The 26,719-nt window shown below is 42.5% G+C and overlaps 1 pseudogene across 1 annotated transcript; it reads right to left on the reverse strand.

Moving 5' to 3' along the window:
* Positions 1 to 939: 939 nt before the first annotated feature.
* On the reverse strand, positions 940 to 26,452 carry LOC106591734 (zinc finger protein 2 homolog; annotated as a pseudogene). The gene is made up of 3 exons (XR_006762325.1): positions 26,303 to 26,452; positions 13,924 to 14,095; positions 940 to 12,725 (listed from the first exon to the last, which is right to left on the reverse strand). The product of XR_006762325.1 is annotated as a zinc finger protein 2 homolog (transcript).
* Between the last annotated feature and the right edge of the window lie 267 nt (positions 26,453 to 26,719).

The raw sequence follows: 26,719 nt of genomic DNA on the forward strand, positions 1-26,719 counted from the left end.
ATTTACTAAAGATCAACACCCGTTGAATATGACCGGTGTCAATAAACGTCGGCAAACAAGGGTAATTCAATTGTTGCCAGCAGCACAGTTACAATCACCAACCATCTGGTTAACATGAAAACTGCCTAACCAGCTCTGCTAGGGCGAGTAAAATGGTCAGAGTGAGGGTTTCTCTCATTTGTGTCTGGAAGTAGCTAGCCAGTTAGCTTGGCTGCTTAATTGCTGTTGTGAGGTCAAAATGCTCGGATCAACCCTACTATATATATATATATATATATATATACATATATACACTGCTCAAAAAAATAAAGGGAACACTTAAACAACACATTATAGATCTGAATGAAAGAAATAATCTTATTAAATACTTTTTTCTTTACATAGTTGAATGTGCTGACAACAAAATCACACAAAAATAATCAATGGAAATCCAATTTATCAACCCATGGAGGTCTGGATTTGGAGTCCTACTCAAAATTAAAGTGGAAAACCACACTACAGGCTGATCCAACTTTGATGTAATGTCCTTAAAACAAGTCAAAATGAGGCTCAGTAGTGTGTGTGGCCTCCATGTGCCTGTATGACCTCCCTACAACACCTGGGCATGCTCCTGATGAGGTGGCAGATGGTCTCCTGAGGGATCTCCTCCCAGACCTGGACTAAAGCATCCGCCAACTCCTGGACAGTCTGTGGTGCAACGTGGCGTTGGTGGATGGAGCGAGACATGATGTCCCAGATGTGCTCAATTGGATTCAGGTCTGGGGAACGGGCGGGCCAGTCCATAGCATCAATGCCTTCCTCTTGCAGGAACTGCTGACACACTCCAGCCACATGAGGTCTAGCATTGTCTTGCATTAGGAGGAACCCAGGGCCAACCGCACCAGCATATGGTCTTGTCGTGGAAAATTGTCTTAAAAGTATCACTCTTACAAGAACTTGTAAATTCAATATAGACTTTAATACAAAGTAGCAAAGCCGAGCTGGTCCGCGGAACAACTGACTTTCTCAGGCCCAAGCTCTGCTTTTATGCACATACAATACATAGGTCCATCCTTTATGTAAATGAAGAAAAACCCTTTGTGCTTTCTGCCACCATTATCTTTCAATCCTATGGATAACGCCCACATCTGAGGATAACGCCCATATCTGCTCTTATTTCTAACATAATGGTGGCCAAACTTTCCTCACGTGGATATAAAAATAATGCATGCATCGCATGCTTAGTCTTGGTGTTTGTCCCATTTTCCTTTCACGTGTGTTTCTTTCTAAGTGCACCCAGTCCATATGTACTTAACTTGTTACCTACTTTCATGTACTCTTCTAAGTGTACCCTAGGCCGTGTGTACTTAACATAGGTTCATTCACCTGACTGCACTTTGCCATGGCTCTGTAGTTAGGCTGCCTGGCCCTTACGTGATCCCCAACGTCCTTGTTACCTTTACTTAAGGTTAGATATTAATCTCCTCTTCCCCTAGTTAATGTATCTATGTCTTTCCTTCCTTCAGCACGTCTTCCTTTCTCCCACATAAATCCCTCCTCTGGGACTAATTAGTCCCACACAAAACATGATAACCCTAGAGAATTTAAAGATGGGAATGGATAATAACAATAATAATAATAATAATAATCCATCAAATAGTAAGTGTGTAGAACGCAATGTGAGAAGATAAAACATAGTCATATGCTGGACCAAACATCTCCAAAACGATAACATGGATAGGAGTAAAAGATCCCAGATCACACTTATCAAATAGTGAACGAGGATACATATAACAAATCAGTATACTATGAAGAAGTATGAACATGTAGTACATAGCCTTGCCTGAGTTTATCTCAGTTATTTAAAACATAAAGAGAATAAGAAAATCCTTATAATGTCATTCTAAATTTGACACTTAAACAAGATCCTTCCTTACAGACACCTCTGTAACAACAGTGAAATCACAAATGAAAACACCTGCTAAAGAACTAAGGACATGGTCCATGGACACTTGTAACCGGAATTTCCCCATTCTACCCACAAGTTTAAGTATACAAAATTCAGAAGTTCTAACTTAATTTATCCCTTGTCAAAAGTAGAAAGGTAATAGACAATACACTCCATAGTAAATGATTACCAGGTTATACATCTTTAACACTGCAAAAGATAGTGTTACTTGAGTTATATTACCACATGTACCTTTGTAATCCATAATCATTCCTTTATCATCAAATTTACTAACTTCTGCAGTTTCTAACACCCAATAGTTTAACAATTAACTGTAGTGTTTCTCACATCTATCCCATTATCCCCATAGCTGTAGAAACATTCATATCTACTTTTTACCATAGTAAACCTATCATTATGAGGACCATTTAATTCAGTTCTCATGTCATATGTTGCACATTCATGTTTTTTCAACATATTTTGGTTTAATTCACTTCTACCTTTAGTGCTACCTAATGCCAATCTGCATTCTATGTTACACAAAGGTATGTAGTATTGATTCTGAATACATTGAACATTTTCCATTTAACACATTCTTCAACAGATACAAGTTCAGGTATTATTAAAATGTCAGACAAATGTGATTTGCTAGACAAAATGCAATTGTCCATCCTATGTTTAGTTGCCTCTTACTGAGCCCACCTATACAAGCCATTTGTTATTGCTTTTCTAAATTTTTGATCAATGTTTGATTCTTGGGTAGTTTCTTCATTGTAGCTACCCCAGTTGGTAACAGATGTCCAGATTTTCTGCATCAACCCACCTTCTTATGGTTTTTCTATTGTCTTAGTTGGTGTACTAGTCTCTAGTGGGAGTTAATTTTACAATTTCTTCTAGGTTTGTTGCTGTTGCTGTCAAGACCATTCTACCATTCTTCATCTATCCTGTTCCACTGTCTGTTAAAAAGACCATGTGAGGACAGAGAAGTTGATAAGAAAGTCTCCTTTCCATTCTCCTGTCGTTGTTTCTCCGTCCCCTTGAACAACACCTCTATCAGGGGTATCTGCCAGAGTAGGTATGTCATCAGGAGCAACAGGCATGTCACTCCTCCTCATCCCTGGACTCTGGATATTCAGGAGAGAGTGTCTGTTGGCTGTTGAAAGTTGCTCCTCGATACACCTCCTCTTCGTCTCCTGCCTGGCTCCTGCCTGGCTCCTGCCTGGCTCCTGCCTGGCTCCTGCCTGGCTCCTGCCTGGCTTGGTGGTTGTCCCCTCCTTTCCGACGGGACTTTGGTACAGTGGTTTAGATGGTACCACGTGTTGCTTCCTTTCACCTGGACAGCAGTTAACATTGTTCGAGCCACCTTGTAGGGACCCTCCCTCCTTGGCTCATTCCTTTCTTCCGGAACACTCGGACCTGGTCTCTTGGATCACCAGCCGTGGAACCTCTGGTCCTGGTTCAGGTTTCTGCCTTCTTTCTGTGAGGCATTCAAACTTAGAGGCTTATGGCCTCTGTTTTATGATCACACCATACATCCACTTATTTCCATCACTCATCATATTCCAGCTGAAGCTGGCGACCCCTCTCCTTCTGGTTCCTAAGCATAAGACTTGGAAAGTGAAAAGCAAAAACACAACAGTATTGACAATGTGATATGTCATGCATAAATATATTCATGGAAACTGAAATCTGAGACCATGACAATTCCCACTCTCTCTTCACCTGACTCTATGCCTCCAGGATACTTTTCTGCTGGGATCCACAAAAATAAAAGCACTAAAAATCTTCCTCGTGCTTCCACCCAGTCTTCCCCTTTCGGCCACAGGTTCTGAGAGGTGTTCCCAAATCATGTCATTTTCACTTTGTTTCCCATCTGCTCCATTTCAACTGATAGGCATATCCCTAATAAACATTATATCTTCTTGAAGTAATTCAATACTGTATATGCTTTCACATTAATGCCTTCAACATGTTGTTTAGAGCACAATTACCCTAACATCTGTCCTTTTTCATATGATGCATTAACCAATAAATTAAGTAGCTCCCAAACCCAACAACTGTATGTCTACAGTGGAATCTAGTCTCTCTCTCTCCGCGTCCTCTGTCATGGTGCTTTCAAGCTCACCCATTATTCAGCTGGACCTTACTTCTTGTGAGAATTATGCGCCCACCGAAGAGAGACATGATGATCTTTACCACTGCAGGTGCTGTAAGAAGTATACCCCCAGCCTGGTGTATCTTGATGTACACTCAATCCTGAGGACATACACACTACCACATGGGTTATTTCCTGACAACAGATATATGCTTTCACATGTCAAGATCACTACCTTGTAATATTTAAATAACAGCCCTATTTAAACAGTGTCTCAATTACCTCGCCTCCTACCACGAGTATTCTTATACATAATGATAGCCAAATTATGGTCCCTACAGCAACTGCTGTTGGAATAACATGTAATCAGTCAAGTGTCTTCCAGTTGGAAGACTATCCAACCTCTTAAAACTCCAAGTCATAACTCTCTTAAACTTTTACCATAGTGTTAAATGTCACCACTATCACTTTTATTCTTCCCATACTCTAGGTATGTGTAATGTTCAATTTACTCAGAATTGTCCCTATGTTGTGCATTCCTATATATATATATTTTTTTTTCTAAATATTTTTCACAGCCAGCTGTCCTTTCTCTTCTGTGAGTTCTCTCTTCTATTAATATACATAGTCTCTAGAAATAACACCCCTCTACTACCATTACCTTCATTTATGAGCCCCCTCAGATCCCCAATGCAGTCATAGTTTTTCTAACCCATAATACATAATTTACTACTAATTTCCTTCCACAGTTTGATACATACTTAAACATTCTCAAATCAATTTTAGTCAATTTATATCATTCCCTCCTCAGGAACAATAAACACACTTATGTTCCTTAAAATTAAAATAAATTGACCAGACAAGAAAAGAACAAAATAAATTACAATAACTGCATATTTGTAATAAGTGACCACTACTCATAATGTATCTAAATCACTACTCATAATGTTGGTCTCCACCTTCATCCTTGTGTGTATCGCAAAACAGACTATAAACTTTTTATGCAATCAATTATATCAATACCATTTAACATTAAATTTGTAATGACATAATAAAACAAAAGAAACAAAAACCTTTAATCTTCTGTAAGTTCTGTCAACCTCCCTGTCTCAGGATTTAGTTTCCAGAGCTTCCCTAGGCCTAGTACATTTAAACAGTTCTATGTCCAAATCATAACTAAAACGTTTTATAAATTGTCCAACCCAAATCAGAATTCAGTCCTTAGTTCTTCATTCCCTTAAAAATGTACATTAATACTAAACTTGTAATTCCAGTACTATCTATTCATATTACAGCCCCCATTTGCCTCTGTTTTTCTGTCATGAGCGGCCTGGTAATGAAAGGTCAGTAACCTATTCCCCTTTTAGTCTTCCTCCTCCAGCACATATCATTCCAGCATGTCTATTTCAGATACAGTTCACAGGTCATCAGACGCAGTTGTCCCTCACTCTTCCGCTGGTTCGGGAGAGTTAGAGCTTCACACACACTTGTTGTAAAAATATCTCTCCCATGCATTCTGACATCACCTTCCATGCTGGTGATCCCTCAGACAAGTTACAGATAATTTAAGAACATAACCTCTTGCAAACCTCAATATCCCAATGTTGCAAATGTTGTATTGAAACAAAAACACACAATGAAATCATCTTTACTTATATCATAATCCATTTGGAGTGACTGTCATCCCTTGTTAACAGATATTTCCTTTCTATATGCAGACTGAACAAAGCACATGTGTATATTTACCCAAAGACAATAACCCCATGGAACTGCTCATTTTCCCTCTGAACACATGATTCAACAACAACAACATGTTAAATCAAAAAATACAATTATTTGAGTAACTAGTCAATTTAAGATTACAACTCTTCATCATTTTCATATGGAAATAATAGAATTTCAAAGTAATTGTACACTCTGAATAGAGACTGGTGTTTCTTAGTCATTTTATATTTAAATCCCACCTGTTCCAATAATTTCTAGTGAAGTTGATCAGTCTTCACGGGAAATTCTTAGGATTCAGGGCATTTGACACCATTAAATGTTTCCTCTCCCTTCTCTGTCCCTGTCCTTCAGAACCCATTTGGATACATTTCAAAACATTTCCATCTTCCTGTATACCCAGTTTAAAACTGAATTGAAAAAGGTCCATCCAAATTAAATCCCATAGGCCTTTCCAGTAATCTAATCATTTTAACCTGTGTCATTAGTTTAGTATAGTATACAAAACTATTGGTTAACCACTGTAGAACCTTCAAAAAGTTGATGCCGTCTTATCATCTTGTTAGTCAAGACGTAATTCAAACAGATTACAATGTCCAGAATACATAACTTTCCTGCTCAAATTTACTAGTGTTATCTAACTATAAAACCAAACAATAGTGATGTTTGTTCATATCTTTATTTCAAACATCGCACTAGTTGCTTGTTTGCTTCCAACCGCAAATTATTTTATTCTTTTTTATTTTTACAATCTCAAGGCTCAATTTATTCATCATATAACCTTGTATTGAAACCTTAGTTTTTCTATTTACTAAAATATCGCATCATTAGAGTGCTATAAAGACATTAATAATATATTACCATTTACATACTGTCAACACTCATTAAACATCCATTAGTTTAAGATGAACCTGTAAAGCACCAAATGTAGAAAATACATCAGCCAATTCTTATGTCACTTCAATACATTTATTTCGAATACCGAAACAAAGACTACGTTTTTCTTGAGTCACATGGTTCTCAAAACCCCAAATATGTTGTAATGAACAGAGTTGAACCAAACTTTCTGAATCATTAGTTCCTACTATTTTTCCCTATGACAGTCAAACACCCAAGCTAACGTTTAACTGTGCTGCTTGCAATAATTCTAATTATGTTTCCTCCCTGACGTTTACTGACACCAGCAATATTCAATCAGACGTTTGTAAACTAATCCATTCTTCTGCACTTTGGTATATCCATACTAGTGCTTTTGACATCCCACCAAAATAGCCTGAAAAACATTACCAAGCACCCCATTTTACACTATCCCTTCTCTAAATAAATCCACTAACGCATGTTCTTTCCCGTTATATGGTGTGTACTTGCTGGTAGGTCAAGAACACAGGAACTGGACTCTTTTATTCAGAACTCCATTTATAGCCTAATCCAGATACTTTTACTCTTAAAACAGCCGACTATCACTAACTGCTTTCCCCAGTATCGCATTCTCCAAGGACATTTCCAACAAGAGAAAATGAAAAACCCTTCTGGAAAAGAAAGTGTACATTTCGTTAGTATTCACAATGTTACCTTTTAGTCAGCAAGCCAATAGTATTACTTTTATACTGAACATTTATAATTCCACTATCCTTACTTCAATCATTAAATGTTTGTTTCAATCCTCCACTATGTTCATAAACTAACTAAAACATTTTAATAGTTGTAATTTAAATTTGGCAATCCCAATGCTGGCGTTTAACCCAATTAATTCTTTAAACCGACAAACATTTCCTCACGCTCTTGATTCCATTCCACAAGTGTTTTAGCAGTTTCAGAGAATGTCGGCATAAAGTGTCTAACAATATTGAAAACCCCTTACGTTTTCCTGAGCATGCGCGGAGAGTTCAGCCATGCCTCAGAACGCATAGTTTCTATCTGATCCCGGGTTAAGTCTTGCCTTCAGAAATTGAAAACCTCAAATATGTTAAACTTTGCTTTGCCTGTTCCTCCAACTAATTTAGTAAGGTGGTGATCTCTCATATAAGTTTATTTTCCGTCGTTCGACGCCAATAACAAATCATCCTCGTATTTTATCACCACCGAAACTATTGTTTCAATGCAAAATGATACCAAGTGGGACTATTTGTAAATCCCATCGGTGCTCTAATAACAGTTAGGTAAAACGTGATCTAATACGTCTTCCATCACATAGAAACTGTAATCTCTACGAACCCCTCATTGATCGAACAGAGATCATACATACACCGCTATGTGAAAGTTCCATTCTTACTAACCTCAAAACGATTAGTTGTTGCTCTATTGAAAAGGATGCAAACTCTTGTAAGCTGCATTTCCTGCCACTGCACCAGGCTCCAGTGTCTCCCTACTCACATTCTTCCCACATTCTTCCCATATCTAAAACAGGGAGCTATCTTCTTACGTTTTGATATTTTATGTTTTTTATGGCTCTACTCATCCCTCGCACGTCTGCGAGGCGAGCAGAGTCACATCTGGTCCCCATCGTAATGTATTTTCTGATGATAGAATGTTGATTTCAAAACACTGGTAAATCGAGCTTCTTATTCTGGTTTTATTTGATTCTATTTATCCAGTTTACCGGGTAATGTTGCCCTACATTATCCAGTTTGCTCTTTCACATTCAAACCAAATTGGTGGAATTATTGTGCGCTTCTCTCAGCGACTCCATGGCTTTACTAAATTCCATTACTTTAACTTTATTACATCCTATTTATCACACTTTCCCGTCTAATTCAGCTGTTGTTTATATCTACACTTTCTTATCTCTTTATATTTATTCACTTATGATATTCTATCCTACTGTTACTTATATTCCTAATTTATCCTATCTATTCTCTATACTTGTAGAGTCTCTCCAGACCCACTCTCTCTCCTAAATGGTGTAACTTCTTAGGGGTCCTGCAACTACAGTGTTACCCCCCGTTTTCCTCCTACCGTCCTTCACGGTGCTGTAATATCTCTAGTATATACTACAGACTATACCATGGTATGGTTCTTTATGTATTTGTTGTTACTATTTTATTCTGTCTATTTTAGTCCTGGTTCCTATTTTTCAGGGTTTCCCCAGACCCTCTCTGTCTCTCCTAGTTATCGTAATCTGATCCTTTTTTCCCTAAACTGCGGCCTCCTAGGGATCCAGCAGCTCTATGGCATTTTATTCTTTACTCGTGTTTCTACTGCGCTATGCTATCCGATTCGTGAATGCTATAACTTTATATCGCGGTTTGGTATTTTATCTTATTTTATTCTAGCTGACCTGACTTTATTTTAACCACTCACTGTAGTTTACATTTTATTCATATGTTTTTCCTTTCCTGCCTACACACTATGTGTATGTGTTTACTGCTTTTTATTGTATCCTATGTATTTTCCAGTTTTATCAGTTTAACATACTTTATTATATCAATGTTCTACTTTTACATATAGCTTTCCTTATCCGTTATCTATTGGCTTTGTCCCCTTTTTCCCAACGAGAGTTTAATCCGACTCTCCCTCCTATATCATATATCAAGCGGCTGCCACAGCGGAGCCTCACAGTTCCTCCTATGTCCCAAAATAGCGCACACACACACACCCAATATCTCTCCTCCTTGCTCCACGCTTCTGGCCTGCTCTGATATACTTCCTCAACCTAGAGAAACTTTCACTCATTCAAACTTCTTTATTTGCATTCATACAATCTTTATTCACATTCGTTCATTCACACCTCGCTTTACCTAAAGCGACCTATACACCTCTGCTTAATCGAGTCAGCTTCCTTTCACACTCTGTTTGCCCACCCGTACTATCCTCTATCCCTTAGAGCAGCTACGCGGTGCGCCCTACTGATCTTCCGACGCCGTTAGCTAAGCGGAGTGTTATTATCTGTAGAACTACATTTTTGCAGTTACCATTCGCTATCAAGTCGAATCTCTCCTGCACCCTATCTAATTTTAGCAGTTACCATTCGCTATCAAGTCGAATCTCTCCTGCACCCTATCTAATTTTAGCAGTTACCATTTGCTATCAAGTCGAATCTCTCCTGCGTTCTAAATAAGGTTTTGCAGTTACCATTACAACTTGTCAAGTCAATCTCTCCTGCGTCCTAAATAAGGTTTTGCAGTTACCATTAAAACCTGTCAAGTCAATCTCTCCTGCGTCCTAATTGTTCACTGCATACAGATCCTCGTTCCTCGAGTGATATCGTGAGCAGCCCACCTAATCAAGCCTTCTACTTTTCTCCTAGGCGCGATGGTGTAGGATTTCTATCTATTTATTTATTTGTTCTGACCACACGTGCAAGCAGCAGCAGTAGCCCCACACTAGGTCAGGCAGTTCAGTCAAAAGAGAGCAAACGCACACACTTCCCGGGCCACACAAGGTCCCCAGATGAGTGGTCTCGCGAGAGGAGCAACCCGAATCACACACCCAACACGTTTTGCCTGATCAGGTTGATTGGGCTGTGTTCACGCACATCCCAAAACAGGTCCTGAAACAGTCGAACTCGGCCAAGTAGAATCAGACGGGACAACCCCACCCAACCAAACCACACATGTGGGTTCGTTAGAACGGTCCGATCAGCGCAAGCACAAGCCTTCCCCGCTAAACATCCTACTCCAGCAGGTTCAGAATTTACTACGCATGTAATCCTAACAAAATGTACACATATTATATTTAACAATCCCCCAATTTATGCATGCATGCAGTTTTATTGAATTCACAAGTTCTTCCAGTACTACTGGGTTTTTAGGAGTTCTTTAAATAGAGAGACCTATGTGGCGTCCCCTTCGTTGAGACTGAATTCCTGAATCAATCTACACAAACATTTCAACTATTGTAAGAACAAGCTTACCTTATTATAGTTTGGGTGGCCACCTGTTTGTGAGACTGTCCAGAGAAACCGTCACCAACCAAAAACGCCGTTATCTGAGATCCCTACAGTCTCCTGGCAAGCTCGCCAAAGTATGTCGTGGAAAATTGTCTTAAGAATAACACTTCTTACAAGAACTTGTAAATTCAATATAGACTTTAATACAGAGTAATAAAGCCGAGCCGGACCGCGGAACAACAACTGCCTTCCTTAGGCCCCGGCTCTGCTTTTATGCACATACAATACATAGATCCATCCTTTATGTAAATGAAGTAAAACCTCCTATGCTTTCTGCCACCATTTTCTTTCAACCCAATGGATAACGCCCATATCTGCTTTTAGCTCTAGCATATTGATGGCTAGACTCTCCTCATATGGATATGAAAATAATGCCTGCATTGCAGGCTTACGCTTGGCATATATTTAGTCATGGTCATACATACAGCTTGCTTGGCCTTTACGTGGTTCCTGCTTGGGGATGTATAGCCATCTGTTATTTCCACTCAGGGCCTGCTGTCAGTCTCCTCTTTCGCTAGCTAATGTATTTCTATCTTTCTTTCCCTCAGCAAGTCTACCTTTCTCCCACACTTTCTGGTGTTTTTTCAGTGACTCTGAATGAGGAAAGCTCTTTCCACATAGACAAGAGTAAGGTTTCTCTCCAGTGTGTGTGAGCTGGTGTTTAGTCAGGTTGAAATTTCGAGCAAAACCCTTCCCACACTGATCACAGCTATAAGGCTTCTCTCCTGTGTGCATACATTGGTGTCTAGTTAGGGTCCCTGATTGATTGAAGCTCTTCCCACACTGATCACAGCTATAAGGCTTCTCTCCTGTGTGTATACGTTGGTGTATAGTTAGGTCTCCTGCTCGACTGAAGCTCTTCCCACACTGATCACAGCTATAAGGCTTCTCTCCTGTGTGTATGCGTTGGTGTATAGTTAGGTCTCCTGATCGACTGAAGCTCTTCCCACACTGATCACAGCTATAAGGCTTCTCTCCTGTGTGTATGCGTTGGTGTTTAGTTAGGGTCCCTGAGTCATTGAAGCTCTTCCCACACTGATCACAGCTACAAGGTTTCTCTCCTGTGTGTATGCGTTGGTGTATGGTCAGGTCTCCTGACGCCCTGAAGCTCTTCCCACACTGATCACAGCTATAAGGCTTCTCTCCTGTGTGTATGCGTTGGTGTTTAGTTAGGGTCCCTGACTCATTGAAGCTCTTCCCACACTGATCACAGCTATAAGGCTTCTCTCCTGTGTGTATGCGTTGGTGTTTAGTCAGGGCTAATGGGTGATTGAAGCTCTTCCCACACTGATCACAGCTATAAGGCTTCTCTCCTGTGTGTATGCGTTGGTGTATAGTTAGGGTCCCTGACTCATTGAAGCTCTTCCCACAATGATCACAGCTATAAGGCTTCTCTCCTGTGTGTATGCGTTGGTGTATAGTTAGGGTCCCTGATTGATTGAAGCTCTTCCCACAATGACCACAGCTATAAGGCTTCTCTCCTGTGTGTATGTGTTGGTGTCTAGTCAGGGCTCCTGAGTGATTGAAGCTCTTCCCACACTGATCACAGCTATAAGGCTTCTCTCCTGTGTGTATGCGTTGGTGTGTAGTCAGGTGTTCTGACGTCCTGAAGCTCTTCCCACACTGATCACAGCTATAAGGCTTCTCTCCTGTGTGTATGCGTTGGTGTCTAGTCAGGGCTCCTGATTGTTTGAAGCTCTTCCCACACTGATCACAGCTATAAGGCTTCTCTCCTGTGTGTATGCGCTGGTGTGTAGTCAGGTCTCCTGATACAGCAAAGCTCTTCCCACACTGATCACAGCTATAAGGCTTCTCTCCTTTGTGTATTCGTTGGTGTCTAGTCAGGTCTCCTGATTGTTTGAAGCTCTTCCCACACTGATCACAGCTATAAGGCTTCTCTCCTTTGTGTATTCGCTGGTGTGTAGTCAGGTCTCCTGATTGTTTGAAGCTCTTCCCACACTGATCACAGCTATTGAGACGTTCTGATCTGGAGAGACTCTTCTGGAGAGACGTCTTGTCAGCATCACGTTGTTGTTTAGGCTCCCCAGATGATAAGCCCCTCCCACTGAGAGAGCAACGGTTTGGGCTGTCCCCTGTGAAACAAAGATATTGAATAGCAATTTTGCATTATTAATAGAAACAAATCCATAGTTATCTTTGGTTAGTGGAGATGGAGGAGACTGAAATGAAAACACGTGCTTAAAGTACTTTGCTTCCTCTTTCAAAATCTTGTTTGGTGAATCATGGGTGACTAGATCATCTGTCACAAGTCATTTGGTGCATTTTTACTACTGCCATAACTAGTTTGTTGCCTTGACCAAAGTCCTTTCTGAAGATTATTATGAATGTGAATAGTGATTAATTTACGTCTGTCCCTCATTTTAAGGTCATCCCTGTTAGATAAACTCAACTCTCGTTTTAATATGGTGAAACTATTCCTCAAAAAATAAAAATCCAAAAGAAACATTGAACATCTAATAGTCAAATCAGAGTAAAAGCAGGTGAGCTGGTTCAACTCTTTTTGTCAATTTACTGCTGTTTTGTGGTGGAAAACTATGCAAGTAAACCCTTTTACCCACACATAGACATGCTAGAAATGTTTTTGTTGTTGTGAAGATTGCATTCAATTGCCGCTCCCTGTTGCACAAAACAAGCTTCCATTCCCAGTCACAAGCGGTTTTATGGCTGATTTAAAGGACTATTTTACACATGTAATCCAGTGGTTTTGTTGTTTTCAGTACTCCCCTGTTACATTCAACCATGTCACTTTATTTGGCACATAGGCACTTAGTATAGTAATATTTGTATTCAAAATCTCTTGAGATGGGAAAACATGTTTTTTATTAAGTTGAACATGTGCTCTTCATGACAGAATGTTAACATTAGGTGAAATATATATTTTGGACCAAGTTACACTTTTAAAAATGGGCGGAACTACCCAGATATTTTCATCAATTCATGACTAAAGTGCATAAAGATGGCAGAAGTCTGATATGATGTTAATGTTTTAGACCTACCCACGGTTTTGAAACTACGGTGCTCGACATTGTTCAATGTTGCAATAAATCAACACAATCTACTTTTACGAGTTTTCAAATTGCCAGCGTCTTGAAACTAAAAGTGAGATCATGTTTACTGTGCTAATGACCATACCAAAACACAACAAAAGAGAGCAATGTGAAAAACAGTGAACGTAGCAAAACCAGGAAGTTGTTGTAAGTACATGCAGGCCGCCATCTTTATGCACCTCCGCTATCATTTTAGAAGCAGACTGTAGTCTAATATACACACCATGGTTCTTGCATAATGAAATCAAATCTCCATCTTCCTTCTCTTCTCCTCTCTCAGTTCCACTCTGCCCCGGTGTTTTCCTGCAGTCGACCAGACGCAGCAGTAAAACGGTACCGGGAGACGTTTGATCCGGGGACTCCGTGAGGGTAGAGGGGAATGGGCTAATTTTGTCCTGTAGGACACAAGAAATATCAAACATAGTTTATCATTAAACCAAATATTGTATTATTTTAGTCTACACCTCTGATTGATTTGGGAGCATCCCTAGAATATCTCATTTTTCCTCAAATGTTCAATCGTTCACTACTTCCCACTAATCTAATAGCATTGGGTTGGTGGAGGAATGGGCTAGTCAGTGTTTCCACCATATTTACTATACCAGTCATTTCCTTTCAAAACAGAGAGGAAGAGGCGACTTGTGGCTTATTTGATCGAATATACGTTTCGTAATGATTAAGTTGTTACGAGTGTACTGATAAAAGTAGGACACGTGACATGTCAGCAACTTGGAGAGAAAAAAAACACTAGTGCCAGGCCAACATTAGTTACCATAGCCACAAAGTCATGAACTTTATTATTTTACCCCACTGGTCATCTATGAACGTTTGAATATCTTGAGGAACAATCTGGCCTTAATGGCCATGTACTCTTATAATCTCCACCCAGCACACCCAGAAGAAGACTGGCCACCCCTCAGAGCCTGGTTCCTCTCTAGGTTTCTTCCTAGGTTCCTGCCTTTCTAGGGAGTTTTTCCTAGCCACGTGCTTCTACATCTGCTTTACTTGCTTTTTGGGGTTTTAGGCTGGGATTCTGTACAGCACTTTGTGACATCTGCTGATGTAAAACGGGCTATAAATACATAAACACGATTGATTGATCGATTGAAAAACCACGCCTATTTAAACAATGTATCGTCTTAAAATGTAATATTATACCTAACCTTAACCACACTGCTAACCTTATGCCTGACCCTAACCTTAAACTCACAAAAGCACATTTTTGTTTCCATGAATTTCTACGATATAAATGTTTTACTTTGTGGCTGTGATATTTGAGTGTTTCAGTGAATGGTTAGTGAGGGAGGCCCTGCTCTCTCGCTTCCCCAGTTGTTTCGTTCATTTTCATTCCAATCTCCTTTGCATTAGCGTAGCCTCTCCTGTAGCCTGTCAACTATGTGTCTGTCTATCCCTGTTCTCTCCTCTCTGCACAGGCCACACAAACGCTTCACACCGCATGGCCGCTGCCACTCTAACCTGGTGGTCCCAGCGCGCACGACCCACGTGGAGTTCCAGGTCTCCGGCAGCCTCTGGAACTGCCGGTCTGCGGCCAACAAGGCAGAGTTCATCTCAGCCTATGCTACCCTCCAGTCCCTCGACTTCTTGGCGCTGACAGAAACATGGATTACCACAGAAAACACTGCTACTCCTACTGCTCTCTCCTCGTCTGACCACGTGTTCTCGCACACACAGAGCATCTGGTCAGCGGGGTGGCGGGACTGGAATCCTCATCTCTCCCAAGTGGACATTCTCTCTTTCTCCCCTGACCCATCTGTCTATCTCCTCATTTGAATTCCATGCTGTCACAATCACTAGCCTATTCAAGCTTAACATCCTTATCATTTATCGCCCTCCAGGTTCCCTTGGAGAGTTCATCAATGAGCTTGACGCCTTGATAAGTTCCTTTCCTGAGGATGGCTCACCCCACACAATTCTGGGTGACTTTAACCTCCCTACATCTACCTTTGACTCATTTCTCTGTGCCTCCTTCTTTCCACTCCTCTCCTCTTTTGGCCTCACCCTCTCACCGTCCCCCCCTACTCACAAGGCAGGCAATACGCTTGACCTCATCTTTACTAGATGCTGTTCTTCTACCAATCTCACTGCAACTCCCCTCCAAGTCTCCGACCACTACCTTGTATCCTTTTCCCTCTCGCTCTCCTCCAGCACTACTCACTCTGCCCCTACTCAGATGGTATTGCGCCGTCGCAACCTTCACTCTCTCTCTCCTGCTAGTCTCTCCTCTTCCATCCTATCATCTCTTCCCTCTGCTCAATCCTTCTCCAACCAATCTCCTGATTCTGCCTCCTCAACCCTCCTCTCCTCCCTTTCTGCATCCTTTGACACTCTATGTCCCCTATCCTCCAGGCCGGCTCGGTCCTCCCCTCCTGCTCTGTGGCCTGACGACTCATTGCGAGCTCACAGAACAGGGCTCCGGGCAGCCGAGCGGAAATGGAGGAAAACTAGCCTCCCTGCGGACCTGGCATCTTTTCACTCCCTCCTCTCCACATTTTCTTCCTCTGTTTCTGCTGCTAAAGCCACTTTCTACCACTCTAAATTCCAAGCATCTGCCTCTAACCCTAGGAAGCTCTTTGCCACCTTCTTCTCCATCCTGAATCCCCCCCCTCCCTCTCTGCGGAAGACTTTGTCAACCATTTTGAAAAGAAGGTTGACGACATCCGATCCTCGTTTGTTAAGTCAAACGACACCGCTGGTCCTCCTCACATTGCCCTACCCTATGCTTTGACCTCTTTCTCCCCTCTCTCTCCAGATGAAATCTTGCTACTTCTGACGTCCAGCCGCCCAACAACCTGCCCGCTTGACCCTATCCCCTCTTCTCTTCTCCAGACCATTTACGGAGACCTTCCTTACCTCACCTCACTAATCAACTCATCCTTGACCACTGGCTACGTCCCTTCCGTCTTCAAGAGAGCGAGAGTTGCACCCCTTCTCAAAAAACCTACACTCGATCCCTCTGATGTCAACAACTACATACCAGTATCCCTTCTTTCTTTCCTCTCCAAAACTCTTCAGCGTGCCGTCCTTGGCCAGCTCTCTTGCTATCTCTCTCAGAATTACCTTTTTGATCCAAATCAGTCAGGTTTCAAGACTGGTCATTCAACTGAGACTGCTCTTCTCTGTGTCACGGAGGCTCTCCGCACTGCTAAAGCTAACTCCCTCTCCTCTGCTCTCATCCTTCTAGACCTATCTGCTGCCTTTGATACTGTGAACCATCAGATCCTCCTCTCCACCCTCTCCGAGTTGGGCATCTCCGGCGCGGCTCACTCTTGGATTGCGTCCTACCTGACAGGTTGCTCCTACCAGGTGGCATGGCGAGAATCCGTCTCCGCACCACGTGCTCTCACCACTGGTGTCCCCCAGGGCTCAGTTCTAGGCCCTCTCCTATTGTCGCTATACATCAAGTCACTTGGCTCTGTCATATCCTCACATGGTCTCTCCTATCATTGCTACGCAGACGACACACAATCTTCTCCTTTCCCCCTTCTGATAACCAGGTGGCGAATCGCATCTCTGCATGTCTGGCAGACATATCAGTGTGGATGACGGATCACCACCTCAAGCTGAACCTCGGCAAGACGGAGCTGCTCTTCCTCCCGGGGAAGGACTGCCCGTTCCATGATCTCGCCATCACGGTTGACAACTCCATTGTGTCCTCCTCCCAGAGTGCTAAGAGCCTTGGCGTGACCCTGGACAACACCCTGTCGTTCTCTGCTAACATCAAGGCAGTGACCCGATCCTGTAGGTTCACGCTCTACAACATTCGCAGAGTACGACCCTGCCTCACACAGGAAGCGGCGCATGTCCTAATCCAGGCACTTGTCATCTCCCGTCTGGATTACTGCAACTCGCTGTTGGCGGGGCTCCCTGCCTGTGCCATCAAACCCCTACAACTCATCCAGAACGCAGCCGCCCGTCTGGTGTTCAACCTTCCCAAGTTCTCTCACGTCACCCCGCTCCTCCGCACAGTCCACTGGCTTCCAGTTGAAGCTCGCATCTGCTACAAGACCATGGTGCTTGCCTACGGAGCTGTGAGGGGAACGGCACCTCCGTACCTTCAGGCTCTGATCAGTCCCTACACCCAAAGAAGGGCACTGCGTTCATCCACCTCTGGCCTGCTCGCCTCCCTACCTCTGAGGTAAGCACAGCTCCCGCTCAGCCCAGTCAAAACTGTTCGCTGCTCTGGCACCCCAATGGTGGAATAAGCTCCCTCACGACGACAGGACAGCGGAGTCAATCACCACCTTCCGTAGACACCTGAAACCCCACCTCTTTAACCTGTTAGGGCTAGGGGGCAGTATTGACACGGCCGGATAAAAAACGTACCCGATTTAATCTGGTTACTACTCCTGCCCAGTAACTAGAATATGCATATAATTATTGGCTTTGGATAGAAAACACCTTAAAGTTTCTAAAACTGTTTGAATGGTGTCTGTGAGTATAACAGAACTCATATGGCAGGCAAAACCTGAGAAGATTCCATGCAGGAAGTGGCCTGTCTGACAAGTTGTTGTTCATCTTGGCTCTTTTTATTGAAGACTGAGGATCTTTGCTATAACGTGACACTTCCTACGGCTCCCATAGGCTCTCAGAACCCGGGAAAAAGCTGAATGACGTAATTCAAGGCCCAGGCTGAAACACACTATCGCGTTTGGCAAGTGGCCGATCAGAGTACTATGGGCTTAGGCGTGTGCCCGAGTCGACCCCATGCTTTATTTTCTTTCGTCTGTTTACCTAAACTAAAAAAAACTAAAAATAACTAAAAAAACAAGTGGTACATTCACTGACATTCATACAAGACTGTACGGCAAACAGAGGAAAAAATCACAAAGACGGGGCGGCCAGGTCATGCGCCTAAGCCCAGAGTCCCTTGATCGGCCACTTGAGAAAGGCGATAATGTGTTTCAGCCTGGGGCTGGGATGACGACATTCAGGTTTTTCCCGGGCTCTGAGCGCCTATGGACGACGTAGGAAGTGTCACGTTAGAGCAGAGATCCTTAGTAAAAGATAGAGATGGCAAAGAAGTTCCAGAAATGGTCAGACAGGCCACTTCCTGTAAAGGAATCTCTCAGGTTTTGACCTGCCATTTCAGTTCTGTTATACTCACAGACACCATTCAAACAGTTTTAGAAACTTTAGGGTGTTTTCTATCCATATATAATAAGTATATGCATATTCTAGTTACTGGGTAGGATTAGTAACCAGATTAAATCGGGTACGTTTTTTATCCAGCCGTGAAAATACTGCCCCCAGCCATAAGAGGTCAAGTAAAGATGAAATAAAGAAATTGTCTGAAAAATGGGAAAAACGCACCAGGGAATTGAACACTAAGTGGCCTGCAGTGGGGACATTGGATGTCTCTGTGTGTGAGGAAATGGAAATTTTAATAAAGAACTATAAACCAAACGACAAAAGAAGAAAGCAGGACACTATAGTCTAGTTCCGAATAAACAATGTCCAATCCTGATTAAAGGAAATCAAGGACGCTACATACCATGGGCTACGCAGGACCTGGAAGGGTTGGTTGCCCGGTTGCCGGACCTCCATGAGGGAGCTGGAAAGTGGATCAGAACCTTTGAAGAATTTACAATGGGGAAATTGCTGGCGATGGGCGACATAAGGGCATTGTTGGCAAGGGTAACGAGCGTGCAGAGAATGGGAGAAATCATGCAGGAGGGAGGAATCAACGGCACAGAGTGGGAGGTGTCAAAGGATGGACTGATGTTTGACAGGTATAGGCCTGCCGTCTGGAGGGCCCTAAGGGCAGCATACCCAACAAAAGTGGACCCCAAGGCAATAAGGGGAGAGGCCATTGGAGCTACAGAAAACCCGGCTGCATACCTGCATGGACAATTGAAAAGATGGAGAATGGAAACAGAACAGGATCCGGAGGAAAATGAACTGATGACAACAATGTTCCGGACCTCAGTGGTGGAAGCCATGCCCCAGCCGGAAGGGAACCGACTGGAGGACGTAGTGGGACTTACTTCAAAACCTTACAAAGAATTCTGTGACTATGTAATTCACGCTGTGGAGAAACATAGAAAGGAAGAACAAAAACAAACTGAACAAGGAAAGGACATCCAGAGAAGGCTGGCCCAGTTGCAGCTGGATGAACTGACCAAAGGGAAAAAGAAGAAGATCCAGGCCTCAGTAACCACTCCTGTGCCCGAGATAGGAACAATGGCTGCTGTTTCCCCAGGAGGGCCGCAACCGTTAACCCCCGGCCGGACCCAAGTGCCTGCCCCATTGCCAGTAGCAAATGTGTATGCACAGCCCCCGAATTGGAATGGTGGGAATAGACAACAGAAAAACATACAGGGGGATCAAAGGAGACAACCCAGGACCCCACGGGGGCCGCCTGATGTGTGTTAGGGTTGCTACCAACCAGGACACACCAGACGTGAATGTCCCGCAAACCCGTGGCAGGATCGGACTGGGGATAACACCTACAATAGGCGTCCACCAACAAACAACAGCTCCGGTGGCTGGCAGCCACCTACTAGTGGAAACCAGAATGGCTGGGGCCCTACTGGTGGATGGCAGGGCAACCAAAACCCACCCCCGGGCCCTGTGAACCCATGGTCAGGACCCAATCAGACGTACTAGGGATGCCCAGAGAATCCTAAAGGGGAGGGTCAGTTCCCAATAGTAACCACGAGAGCTGACCAAGAACCTATGCTGCAGGTTCAAATAGAGAATAGAGGCGTACCCATGATGATAGATACTGGAGCCACTTACACGTGTGAGTTCAAATTATGCCTCTCATCTCCCCATGTCTGGTAAATATGCCAAAACAATAGGATTCTCGGGAAATACGCAGCTGATTCCAATGACAGCTCCAGTTCGTCTTACCGCTGATGGCAAGTCAACCACAATTCCAATACTGGTATCAGATCAAACACCGGTTAATCTTTTAGGAAGAGATGCCCCATGCAAAATGGGTATACAAATTAAATGTTCCCCCGACGGGGTGATAATAGAAAAAATAGGACTACAATTGCCAGTGGTAAGCACAGGAGTCATGGCCAACGTATATTGGTTAGGAGGAATTGAGACAGATGTAGACAGAACAGCGAGGAGATGGGGTAAATTTATTCAGGCCCAAATACCTAAAGCCGTTAGAGCAAAATCTGAATATCACTGCACAATGCAATTCGACCCTCATCAGGACCCATTATTAGAACAGCTCTGGGTTATGGGGGCAAATGGTAGAAAAGCACCAATTATGTCCCAATGTATAATCGTTGGAAAACAGGGAGCAGCCATGGATGTGATGGACGGAGATGGATCTGAATTTGTACAGAAATGGTTTAATGTTTCTGACTCTGTCCCTCACATTACATTGCTGGTGAATCAAGGTTTCACATCAAAAGATCTAGGACCCATGATGAGGAAAGATAAAGGAAAAATATGGGACAGAACAGACAATCCATTGATTTTCCATTCCAAAGATAAAGCATTTATCAAGATAGTAAATGATGATTGGCGATCCCAGGGAGATAGAGGTCAGTACAGGCCAACAAGTAGTGATAGGTGAAGGGATAGGGCTAATTAATGAGCTTAGAGAAGAAATGGAAAAAAACATACTTGCCACCACCACCTCATTGGGTTTGCTTATTAATGATGCACATGATCTAGATCATTGTGCAAGGGGGGAGGTGGAAAGACAAATAAAAAAACAAGGTTTTTGGTCTCCTTATCTACAGGCAACAGTAGATGACGTCCTGTCAAAATGTGAAATATGCGCGAAAAACAACATACGTAAAGGCATAACCACGCCCATAGGTCACATACCGGTCCCAGAAGGTCCATTCCGACACATTGTGATGGACTACGTAGATATGATAAAACCTGCTTATGGTAAAAGATACATGTTAGTCATCATAGACAGGTTTAGCAGATGGATAGAAGCAATACCGTCGGCTGATCAAGGAGCAAGCACCGTGATAAAATTCTTATCAAAAGAAGTAATACCTAGGTTTGGTATTCCATCAGAAATCAGCTCAGACGATGGCGCAGCGTTTATACAAAAAGATTTGCCTATCCACAGGGCTTAACTGGGTAGATGCTTTGCCGCCTGCACTAATGAGCAGTCGCATGGAAACTAACAGAAACACGCACTTGTCACCGCATAAAATGCTTACGGGTCGACCCATGCCTGTGCCATCACTAGGGGGACTGTACAAACGTCCCTCTTTAGACATACTAGAAACAGAACTAAAATCATATGTAAAGCACCTAACCAAGATACATGAAGTTATATATTCACAGGAAAAAAAGAAGGAACCGGAGCAGAGACCAGAGGGGCCACGCCAGGTGATACCAGGGGACCTGGTCTACATTCGGGTGTTCCGGAGAAAGTGAGATCAACCAAGGAGAGACGAGCCCAACAGGAGCTGCCGAAGGAGAAACTACTCAAACAGCAGGAGGAGAAACTTCCCAAAGGAGAGAAGAGGGAGACGTTCCAAGGGCCGAAGGGCAAGGGACTTTTACACTCACCCGGTCCCCTTGATGAACAATTGAATAGAAAAATAAAAAATACAAAATAAAAAGAGAGGAACCTGCCAAACAACCAGGTAGGACAAACAAGGTTAGCATTTCAGTCCCACCTCAGATCATAACGGAAACAGGAGAACAAAAATCGGTCGCATTATACAGGGTAAAACCCCTACCTGAAGTCGCATACTGTGGATGGACTCATCATCAGACGAAGGGAGAAGTGATTTGGGATCCAAAAGGATGTGACTTAACAATAATCAAAGAAGAAAATGAATGAGTGCTCAGCATAAATAACATTGAACCCGTTGAAGGAGAAGAATTTATAGTTGAACTGACACGTACAGGACTGGTTGGAGGAAGCAGTACAACCACCATGAAAATCGAATTCACACCGGCACCCAATCTAGAGGTGCTTACAACGACTAGAACCACGACGACTGTGGCAGCTGCTGTAAGCACCACAGTGGTCACCACCAGAGTACCAACTACTACTCTGGGTGAGAAATCCACTATACCTACAACGACACCAAAAGCATCAGAAACAGGAGGGTTCTTTACTGACATTTGGAACTTGTTGACAAAACCCAACAGTCCACCTCAAGAGGACGACGTGGATGAAACAGCAAGTATGTTAGAACCAGAACCGCTCAAGGACAAAACATTGGAAGAGGCGGTAAAGAATGATTGGTATAAATGGGCTAGGTATACGGCGGACAGACATAGAATGGACGATTGTATCTTGTGCAGCACATCACCTTTGTCTGAAGTGTTAATAGTACCTGAACCTGCATCATTTGACAGTTGTGCTAATTGAAAAAATGCTAATTGTAAACCGGGAAAGTACCATATTCCTTTGTGTGACATTGAATGCAGAATGGCCTTGGGTAGTACTAGGGGTAAAACTATGTTAAATGACACTGTACTGGCTAATAAGGAATGTGCTGCATACAACATTAAAACTGATTTAACTAGACCTCAGATAGACAAAAGTACTGTGGTTAAGGGAAAATATGAATGTTTCTATAACTATGGTATTGGTGGGATTAACTTAGGAAATACAACTGTTAAATGTGACACTATCTGGGTGTTAGAGATTGCGGGGATTCGCAAATTTGATGAGAAAGGATTAATTACCAATAGGAGGGGTTCGTGGCCACATCACTCAGGTTGCACCATCTCTTACTATGTTAAAAACCCAAGATAGAGGTATTGCTGATAGCTTTTGGATGTGTGGAAAAAACAAACTTCTGAATGTTCTTCCTGAAGAATGGACTGGATTATGTGCTTTAGTCAGAGCAGTCCAACAGGTTACCATCATCAAAACACCACTGGAGGAGCATGTTAAAACTAGAACTAGGAGGGAGTATGAATCAGATCCTAGAGTGTACCCTTATTCAATTGGACAACCCAGAGGTGTGCCCAACGAGTTTAAGGCCAGAGATTAGATTAAATCTGGATTTGAATCTATATTTTTGTGGGTAACACCCAATAAGAATTTAGAGTGGATTAATTATATATACTATAACCAACAAAGATTTATTAATTATACTGACTCTGCCTTGACAGCCTTAGGAGAACAGGTAAAGGCCACAAGCCAGATGACATGGCAAAACAGGGAAGCTCTCAACTGGCTCTTAGCAGAGAAGGGGGGAGTTTGTGTAATGTATGGAGATGCTTGTTGTACTTTTATTCCCAACAACACTGCACCTAATGGAACATTTTCCCTAGCTATGAATAAACTTAAAGGGTTAAGAGCAGAAGTAAAGGCGAATGCTGGGTTTGATTCTCATGCCTGGGATTGGTTGGACCTGGCTTTGGGAAAATGGGGTGCTATGTTTACTAGGCTGGCCATTATGATGGGTGGAGGTCTAGTGGCATTGGGCATTTTATTTTGCTGTGTGGTGCCTTTGATTAAATCACTTGTGGTCAAAACCACTGTTAAACAAATGTCAGTACATGGAGCAGACCCTAGACATAAGAGGGGGTCAAGAAAGAAGTTTAAGGAACATATACTGGATCCACCTCTCATAATCAATGCTGTCCCTGGTAACCCTGGACATTATACGGACAAGTATGGAAAACCTTGCAATGCTGTTGGAGGACCCCTTGATTGACCTTTTGGTAATCCTAACTGTCGTCATGGGGTAATTCTTGGGGGAGGTTATGAGTGCCATGATTGGCGTCCTGGTGGGTTTCCTGTGTATGCCAAAGACCCCGATTCGGATGAGATAGTGCTTGTCCATGTACACAAAAAATGTCTGCAACCCAGGCGTTGCAAGTGGAGCTCCAAAGAGGACAATGATGGACATTACCATCATCCTGAACCATTATTCTGTGCAATGTGCCAAAGAGAGGATTGCCCTATATGTGGAAATGAGGAATGTGCCCCTATGATGTAAATTCTGGTATGACTTTGAACAAACCTCAAGTGTATGTTGTATTTTATGTTTGTTTTATGGTTTTCATACATATATAAATGAATGCATTTTCTTTGAAATTCAAGCTAGTTTTGCCTTCCTAAAATGAGGATCATTTATTACACGCTAGGTAACAGAAGGTATTCCGGTTACAAGTGTCTACGAACCATGCCCTTAATCTTCTAGCAGTAATGAGTGTCTCAATTTGGAATGTTGTCTGCAACTTTTATTTTTGCTCACTTAGGCCTTGTTCAGATTCATAGTAAGAATATTAACTTTAATTAGGTCTATTATGTTTATTATTCTTTTAAATTCTTGTTATATTCTTTTTATTATTTTCTATATTCTATCTATACTCTAGATAACTGATGCATGCATTATTTTCATATCCATATGAGGAGTCTAGCCCCTACTATGTTAGAGCTAAAAGCTCCATTGGGTTGAAAGAAAAAGGTGGCAGAACGCATAGGGGGTTTTACTTCATTTACATAAAGGATGGATCTATGTATTGTATGTGCATAAAAGCAGAGCCGGGGCCTAAGGAAGGGAGTTGTTGTTCCGTGGACCGGCTCGGCTTTACTACTCTGTATTAAAGTCTATATTGAATTTACAAGTTCTTGTAAGAAGTGTTACTCTGAAGACAATTTTCCACAACACTCACATAGCAGACAAGGCCTGCTCTATGCCCGGGTGAAACAGATAGGTGGCCAAAGAAGGTTTGCTTTGGTCCCGGGCCATGTGAGGGTAGAAGGGAATGAGAAAGTAGATGCGCTAGCTAAACAGGCCATTAGGAGACAGGAAGTGGAGGTGCCAATGAGCAAGTCAGAGGCTCAGGGAACGATATGGACAGTGGTGGTGCAGAGATGGCAGGAGCAGTGGAACAGTGACACTAAGGGCAGGCATCTACTCATTGTTGACATTTTAGTCATTTAGCAGGCACTTATCTAGAGCGACTTACACAAACAATTAGAGTTAAGTTGCTCAGAGGCAGACAGATTTGTCACCTAGTCGGCTCGGGTTACTGGCCCAATGCTCTAAACCGCTAGGCTACCTGCTGCCCCTATTCCAGGTACAGAGTAAAGTAGGGGAGGATGGTAGGAATGGACAGAAGAGAGGAGGCTATCCTTACAAGGATAAGAGTGGGGCACAGCCAGCTGAATAAGTTATGAAATGTGATAGGAAATCATTCAACAGGAAGATGTGATTACTGCCAGGAAACAGAGACAGTGGAGAATGTACTGATACAGTGTGGGCAGTATGATAGGGAAAGAGAGAGACTGATCCAGTATGAGGTAGAAAGGGGTACAGGAATTGAGTTTGCTAAGCATACTGAGTTGAACATCGTTAGATACAGTCGCAAATATGTATCTTTTGTTTTTCTTCATATAATGAATAATCTGACCTTCAAATAAGTGGAAGTGAACAAGTGTACACTTTGGGAGGAAGGAGAGATGCTTAAGTAATAGGCGTAGATTCCTACGCATGATAAAGTATTACGCTACTTTGCCAAAGAAAAAAAAATCCCAACAAGTTTTACCGTCATGTTTTTTGTCCAGGCGTTTAAACTGAACACAGCAATGTGGAGGATCAAAGATGATGAAAACTACTCCTAGACATTTTATACAACACAGCAGACCTACAATGTTTAAAGGAAACCAGACTTACCGGATTCATCGTGGAAGCTATTGTTTCTTACTAAAGAAAATAAATGTGTAGGCTACAGCGCGGTTACTATGTTGTCACAGTGTTCAGATAAGGATTGGGGGGTTTCCGGCCGCAAGAGAATTCCAGTCTCGATGTTGTAACTGATGCACCCATAGACCAGAGCAATCAAACATCTATTTAAATATCCAAACTCAATTACTTTATGACAACATAACGTCTCACATCTCATGTAGGCTAAACTTACTTCAGAAAGTTCTTGGATAATATTTTACCCCATCTATAAAAGTCGAGTAAAGTCAAGAAACGATCAACAACACCCCTTTCACAAAGAATCCTTTTTTCTGCTATCGTCTACTTTTACCTGGCAGCAATTTGGAACCGAGTGTCATTTGAGTCCTGATGTTCTCAAGGCTGTTC

The sequence above is a fragment of the Salmo salar genome, chromosome ssa02 (genome assembly GCF_905237065.1).
Source record: "Salmo salar chromosome ssa02, Ssal_v3.1, whole genome shotgun sequence".
In the NCBI taxonomy this organism is placed as follows: Eukaryota; Metazoa; Chordata; class Actinopteri; order Salmoniformes; family Salmonidae; genus Salmo; species Salmo salar.